The following is a 6,358-nucleotide window of genomic DNA, read 5'->3' as shown; positions in this document are numbered from 1 at the left end:
ATGTAACTCCAACAGCATACCCCAATAGAAGGAAATGAATGTCCACCCTTTCACTTTGTAACAACTCTGAGATTATAATCTATGGCAGCGATCTTTGATCAACAATGGTATTATCAAAGTTTGAGCTACATCCAGGGAAGAGAAAGAAGTTCCCAAATGCATCCTTTAAAGTTTCCCAAGTTTAAAATGAAAAAAGTGGAGTAACCCGGATCTTGATGTAAATGACTGGTCCTGCACCCTCGGCTCTCTCCCCTTTCTCCACTCCCTCCCCCGATGCCGGATTCAGTGCCAGGTACTCGCAGATCTATTAAGTGACACCGGGGATGACTGTGGCATCATCCCGCTTCCGTCAGCATCTGGAGAGGAAAGGGGGTTGGGCCGAGAGGGTCTCCCGGGCGGGGCGGAGGAGGAGAGAGTGCAAAACACAGCCTCGCCCCTGGAACCCTCGAAGCAGCAACGCCCCTCGCTATAAATTTGGAGCTGCCTCAGAGAGGACGATTCCAGCGCCAGTCAGCCAAGGGCCTGAGGCGACTGAGCGCCCGGGCAGACGCGCGACTAGCAGCTCTGCCTACCCGAGACGGCGACCCACGAGGAGGAACCCAAGCGGACCCCAGGAGTGAGGGCGCACCCTGAGCCGGCGCCGCCAGCTCGGCCCGACGCCGGCGCAGCGTCCCGAGTGAGAGCGGGTGAGTGGCGCGGACTGCCCTGCCAGCTTGGGGGCTGGGGCGGGGTGTCAGTTTCGTGCCAAGGTGTCAGCTGCGGGCGCAGTGCCGGGAGGCTCTCGGGGACGGTGGCGAGAAAAAGCTAAGGTCCCCCCGGCGCCCACTGGGAGGTGGAGGACCTTCCCCAAATCAGATGTGGGAAGAAGCAATCTGATCTTGTTTGCCGCATGCCCCCGACGTTTCATTCTGATTTGACCAAATTCTGTCGAGCACAAGTGAGGAATCTGCAGAGATGGGATGCAACCAAGGAAACTTTCTTCCCGAGGCTTTTAGCTAACTCGTGTCTTTAAACTGTGATCTGAGCATATTACTTCTCGAGGCGGGAGTCCCTTTAAAAGTTGTGCCACTTTAAAGGCGTACTTGATTGTCCCCACACTCTGCTAACCAGGCAGGCCAGGCACCAGCAAGGCTCACCTCCCTACCACCCCTCTTCAAACGATAACGCTGGGTCCTTGGGCCGGGATGCTGAATCCGCATCGAATTAACTGGGGAGAAGGAAAACGGAGCTTCGCACACGCCAATCCCCACAACCCTGGCCAGAGCACGTTTGTCACTGAGGGGGATTTTAGGAGAAATTCTTCTGCTTCCAAGACCGAGCAGAACCTCTTGCTGACGCCTTCCCTTCATACACCCCTCTACCTAGCACCCCATTCTCCAGTTCTCTTAAATGTCCAGCCCTATCTATCCACAATGCCAGATGCTTTGTCTCCAGAAGAGTCTCCTGCCCTGAGCTATTGAGCACATTGCGGGCCTCTTTACCTGATCTTTCTTTGCTGATGGCTTGATTAAGAATCAAACACCCACGAGTGGCCCTCTGGAGCCCTCTCTTCTTGGTGAAAGTTTGGGTGCTCACTTTCCCTTGGGATCACATTTTCCACCTGGCTATTTCTAGTGTCATTCCTTGAGAGTAACAATGAGGCAAGAAGGAAATCTGGCACCCTGCTGCTCTGTTTTATGACTTTTTTGAACAACCTCTATCTCCTTTTCAAGTTGCTGTCATCCCCAACATGATTCTCTTGGTAGTTATACCACCCTGGGTCTCCAAGGTTTATTCTCCTTAGCATAAGCTGTAACACCTTTATAAGTCTTCTTTAAAGGAAACTGCCTGTTTCCCTTGTTGCCTGCTGGTGTTTCCCTAGCTCTCAAGGCCCCACCACATGGATAATCTCTCTGGAGACTGTGATGGATTCCAACACCCATCTGGAAGACAGTGCAGCGGCAAGGAAGCACAGAGAGCTGGGAATGGAGACTCCCACATAACTGGCCATGTGCTGTTAGAGTTATTTCACAATTCAAACCTCAGGTCTCTCTAGTGATAAAATTCCTTGATTCCTTTTGTTTCCTAGTTATTGCTTTAAAAAATAAAGTCTAAAATAATTACCCTTTTAGCCCATGTTTGTGCTCCTCAAAAGTGTCTAAATAGCTCTCCTGGTAAATTGTCTGCTCTGAAAAATCATTAGGTCCAAGTGTCCATCCCCTAGATTACAGTTGGCAGTTTCTACAACCTGGCTTAATTAAGGCTCAGGGAGTGGCCCCAAGTTGCTGGATCTCAACTTTGCTAAAGTTCTCATGATTAGTAGTATCTAGTCCATTATCTCGGAGAAGGCAATGGCACCCCACTCCAATACTTTTGCCTGGAAAATCCCAGGAACGGAGGAGCCTGGTAGGCTGCAGTCCATGGGGTCGCTAGAGTCAGACACGACTGAGCAACTTCACTTTCACTTTTCACTTTCATGCATTGGAGAAGGAAATGGCAACCCACTCCAATGTTCTTGCCTGGAGAATCCCAGGGACGGGAAGCCTGGTGGGCTGCCGTCTATGGGGTCGCACAGAGTTGACCACGACTGAAGCCACTTAGCAGCAGCAGTCCATTATCTACTCTATTGCAGCCCCCTTTTTTTTTTTTCTAATTTCCTTGTTTTTTGTGTCCATCATGAGGCCTCGATTTCTAACTCGATTCTTCTTTGATCTTAAACTGAATCGACTGTCCCATTATCCAACCCAAAAGAAAGCTGGTTTTCTTCCACTGAAGCCAAAGGGAGACAAGTTTTATAAAGTGTCTCCCAGTCACTCTTGCTTTGGCAATGCTCTGCATCCCAAGAGCTCTGAGATCAAATCTCTGCTATCTCCCTCTTACCCTGCTTTAGTGCTCAAACTGTGACTTTGTTCAGGTTTCTTCTTTGTTTTTTCTTTTCCTACTTTTAGGAAGAGTTGTGTGTGTGTGCTGGTATATAATTTGGGGTTATTTTGCTGCTGCTGCTTATTACTGTTGTTGCTGTTGTTACTATGACTAATTCTTATCCTGTGCTAGATGAAAAATAATGAAAGAAAGTTTGCTGCTTACCCAAAGCCCAGGTAAAATACTTGAGAGCTTCTCAGATAGCTCAACTAGTAAAGAATCTGCCTGCTATGCAGGGGACCTAGGTTCGATCCCTGGGTCGGGAAGATCCCCTGGAGAAGGGCATGGCAACCAACTTCAGTATCCTTGCATAGAGAATTCCATGGGCAGAGGAGCCTGGCAGGCTACATACAGTCCATGGGGTCTCAAAGAGTTGGACACGACTGAATTACACATTCACACATTTGAAAAGGAATTTGAAACTCACAGTTAAAATGCATGATTCACGTCTCCTATAGTTTTATCTGTGCTTTCACAGTGTCCTTTTTATGCAGCTGACAGTTGCTGTGTTTTGCTTTCAAATTTGATGCAGGGACCAAGATCCAGACCCATCACGCTTAGATGTTTTGGCTGCCTGATGCAGGCTCCCGGTCTTTTGCCCCAAGCTCATTAGTTTACTTAGCCCTTTTCCTGCTCAGTCATGACTGAGCAATGCCAGAGTCTCTCAGAGCAGTCTGAAAAATCACAAATTTTATTTAGAAGTTTGAAGTACATCCAAGTGTTATAAAAATTTAAAAGCTGTTTTGAAGACAGACTGTGGCAATAAACAAATACAGAGCCAGAGCAACAAAATGTCCAAGTATAAAAAAAGGAACCAAACACTTTTCACCCATGTTATCTAGCAAATTGGAAAAATCAGCTTCTTAACCCATCACTACTGGAAAGTACTATTATTTTCTACAAAATCACTATAAATTTTCTCTTTCAAAATTGTCTGAAGTCATTGGATAACACGGTTTGCTTCTTTTCTCATTAGTGTCTATTAAAACAGTACACTAAAGCTTCCACAGCAAAAGTAAATTTTGTTCCATTTCCCGCCTAAATTTAGCTATCACTTTACATTTTTTATTTTTAATCACAATATGAATTTCAGCTATGAAAAATCAGCTTTTCAATGGCTTAATATACAAAGCCATCTTAAATCTAGAAGTATCTGTACAGATTTAAGGTAATAGGCAAATAATTTGGCAAATTACTACTATTATCCCATTAAAGCTCTAAAATACATATAAAATACATCACAGCAAAAAAAAAAAAAAAAGAAAATCTAAAGAGTTATAAATTTGCCAGATGCTTTTTTTGGTGGTTATTTTAATGACAAACTTGACAATTAGAAAACAAAATATATGTTTAGAACAATCATAACATGACAAGTGAATCTTAGCTGTGGTTGTATTAACGTTAAAAGTTTTCTATCTGATTTTGATCCTTTCTCTTCGTAGCAGATGATCACTGTGGGAAAAAGTTCCTTGACTATGAAAACCAAAATTTCTTTCAAAATATTTTACTAAAAAAGAATATATGTATATATATACATATACTAGAAGTAGGTGTCTAGAATCTTCCAGTTATCATTTGATTTTCCTTCCTATAGTCAAGAATATTTTAAATTGTGTTGCCCATTTACTTTTCTAACACAAATTGGAAAAATGGGTAAGAAATAGGTATGCTTTATTTTTCATAGTCTAAGTCCCAATTCTACATGCCCTTAATATTTAAAATCATAGCATTAATAACCATTCAGTTTGGGTCAAGTTTTATGGGATTTCTTATTCTCTTCATATAATCAAAGTTTCCTTGTTCTTCATCAGATGATGTTAAAATCTCATTTAGATCAATGAATTAAAGTACTTTGGCTACATAGTTAACTTCAGAGTAAGAATACTGAAGAATACACATTTGATTCTGTACTTTTTTAACAGAATAACTGTAACAATATACTGTAATAAAAGTTATATGGATATAATTCTGTACTTTTAAAGAGAGTTAATGACTGCTAATTTCCTCTATAAGTTTTCTTTAGTTATTTCTTATTTTAATCAAAGCTCCTCTTATCTGCCTTGGAAAAGGAAGAATTATATGTATGAAATATATCAACAATAGTAGAAGATACTTACTGAGGGAATGCAATGGATCTGAGAGATCTTAGGTCCTGAGGACACACCAAAGTATAAAAAATGGTCTTTGTCCTAGAGAGATGTTGGTCAAGCTAAGTACATATTTAGATATAGGTTTCGCCAGTCATCTCAATGCCTCTGGGGTAGGAAGCCATTTAAAAAAACCCTCTTCCTTCTACCTTTCAGACAGGGTAGAATATCTAATGTGGTTACATGTTTCATTCTGGCCCCTTCCATAATAACCACCACAACTTTCCTTTCCCCATGGGGTTTTAACTCCTTTGATAGTATGCACCACACCCAACTGCCTTGTGTTCTGTTATTAAAGTCACTTTCTTGCCTGTTTGTCTGTTTTTGGCTTAATTTGTGGAAAACATTAAATACATTTTCAGATCCTTATATTGTAGAAATGTTAGAAACCTTTCCTATTACAATAAAGTGACTTAAAAGTGTTGCTTTAGTCTTACTAATGGAATAACTAAGCATTAACAATTGCTTTAAATCTAAAGCTATAAAAGTCTAAGGCAAGGAAGCTCCAATTAAAATAAATACATTTAAAAAAAAATAAGGCAAGGGAAAGGTAAAGAATAAGAAAAAGAGCTATAAAAAGAATAAAAGGTTGAAATATCAAAGCAGTGGTTCTTCAGGCATCAAAGAGCAGGTAAAGCAAGCATATGAAAATCACCTGGGAAGTGTTTTAAATCTGTACATATTGTCTGCACTTCCCCTGTTTCTCCTTTCCCCATTTCTTCCCTATTGAGAACCGCCACATTACCTCAGGTGTCAAGGTCCCCCAACTAGCATCATGAGTATCACTTGGGAGCTTATTAGAAATTCAGACTCTCAGACCCCACCTGGACCCACTGAATCAGAACCTGCATTTTAGCAAGATCTTCACATGATTCAAAAGGACTTTAAAGCTAGAAAAGCACAAGTGACAGAAGCTCTGGCTTGCTCAAATGATTACCTAGAGGCTATTTTCTTGGCTTTTTAATAAAATAACATTTTTAACAAAACTAACATGTATTGAGCATATATAATGTGCCAAACAACGTTCAGCCTTTCAATACTGTGTTTTATTTAATCCTCACAACATCCCTATATAATAGTCACTGCCTCATCCCCATTTTATAGATTGGGATATCAAATAATAATGTGATAAGTAGCTTACCCAGTTTTGGTAACTGTTAGAGTCAAGATTTGAACACAGTTTTGATTCTGTGCTCTTTGTTGCCACCCACACTGTCTGCTCTACATTAGGCTGCCTGCTTTTTAAGACCAATTAATTATTGGACCAATTAATTATTGGATAATTATTAGAAAGTTATAATTGGAAATCA

General features: G+C 41.6%; 1 protein-coding gene across 2 annotated transcripts in view; it reads left to right on the top strand.

The window, feature by feature from the left end:
* The first annotated feature begins 354 nt into the window (after positions 1-354).
* The window catches only part of AGTR1 (angiotensin II receptor type 1), a 54,641-nt gene continuing 48,637 nt past the window's right edge, over positions 355-6,358 (top strand). The window contains exon 1 of one of the 2 annotated variants that reach the window (XM_061419184.1): positions 355-686. The gene's annotated coding sequence lies outside the window, so the exon portion shown is untranslated. The remainder of the gene's footprint in view (positions 687-6,358) is intronic. The other variant, XM_061419180.1, reaches the window with a different exon arrangement.

The sequence above is a fragment of the Bos javanicus genome, chromosome 1, assembly GCF_032452875.1.
Source record: "Bos javanicus breed banteng chromosome 1, ARS-OSU_banteng_1.0, whole genome shotgun sequence".
Classification (NCBI taxonomy): domain Eukaryota; kingdom Metazoa; phylum Chordata; class Mammalia; order Artiodactyla; family Bovidae; genus Bos; species Bos javanicus.
The sequence above is the reverse complement of the archived record's forward strand: the minus strand, read 5'-3'. Positions and strand labels throughout refer to the sequence as shown.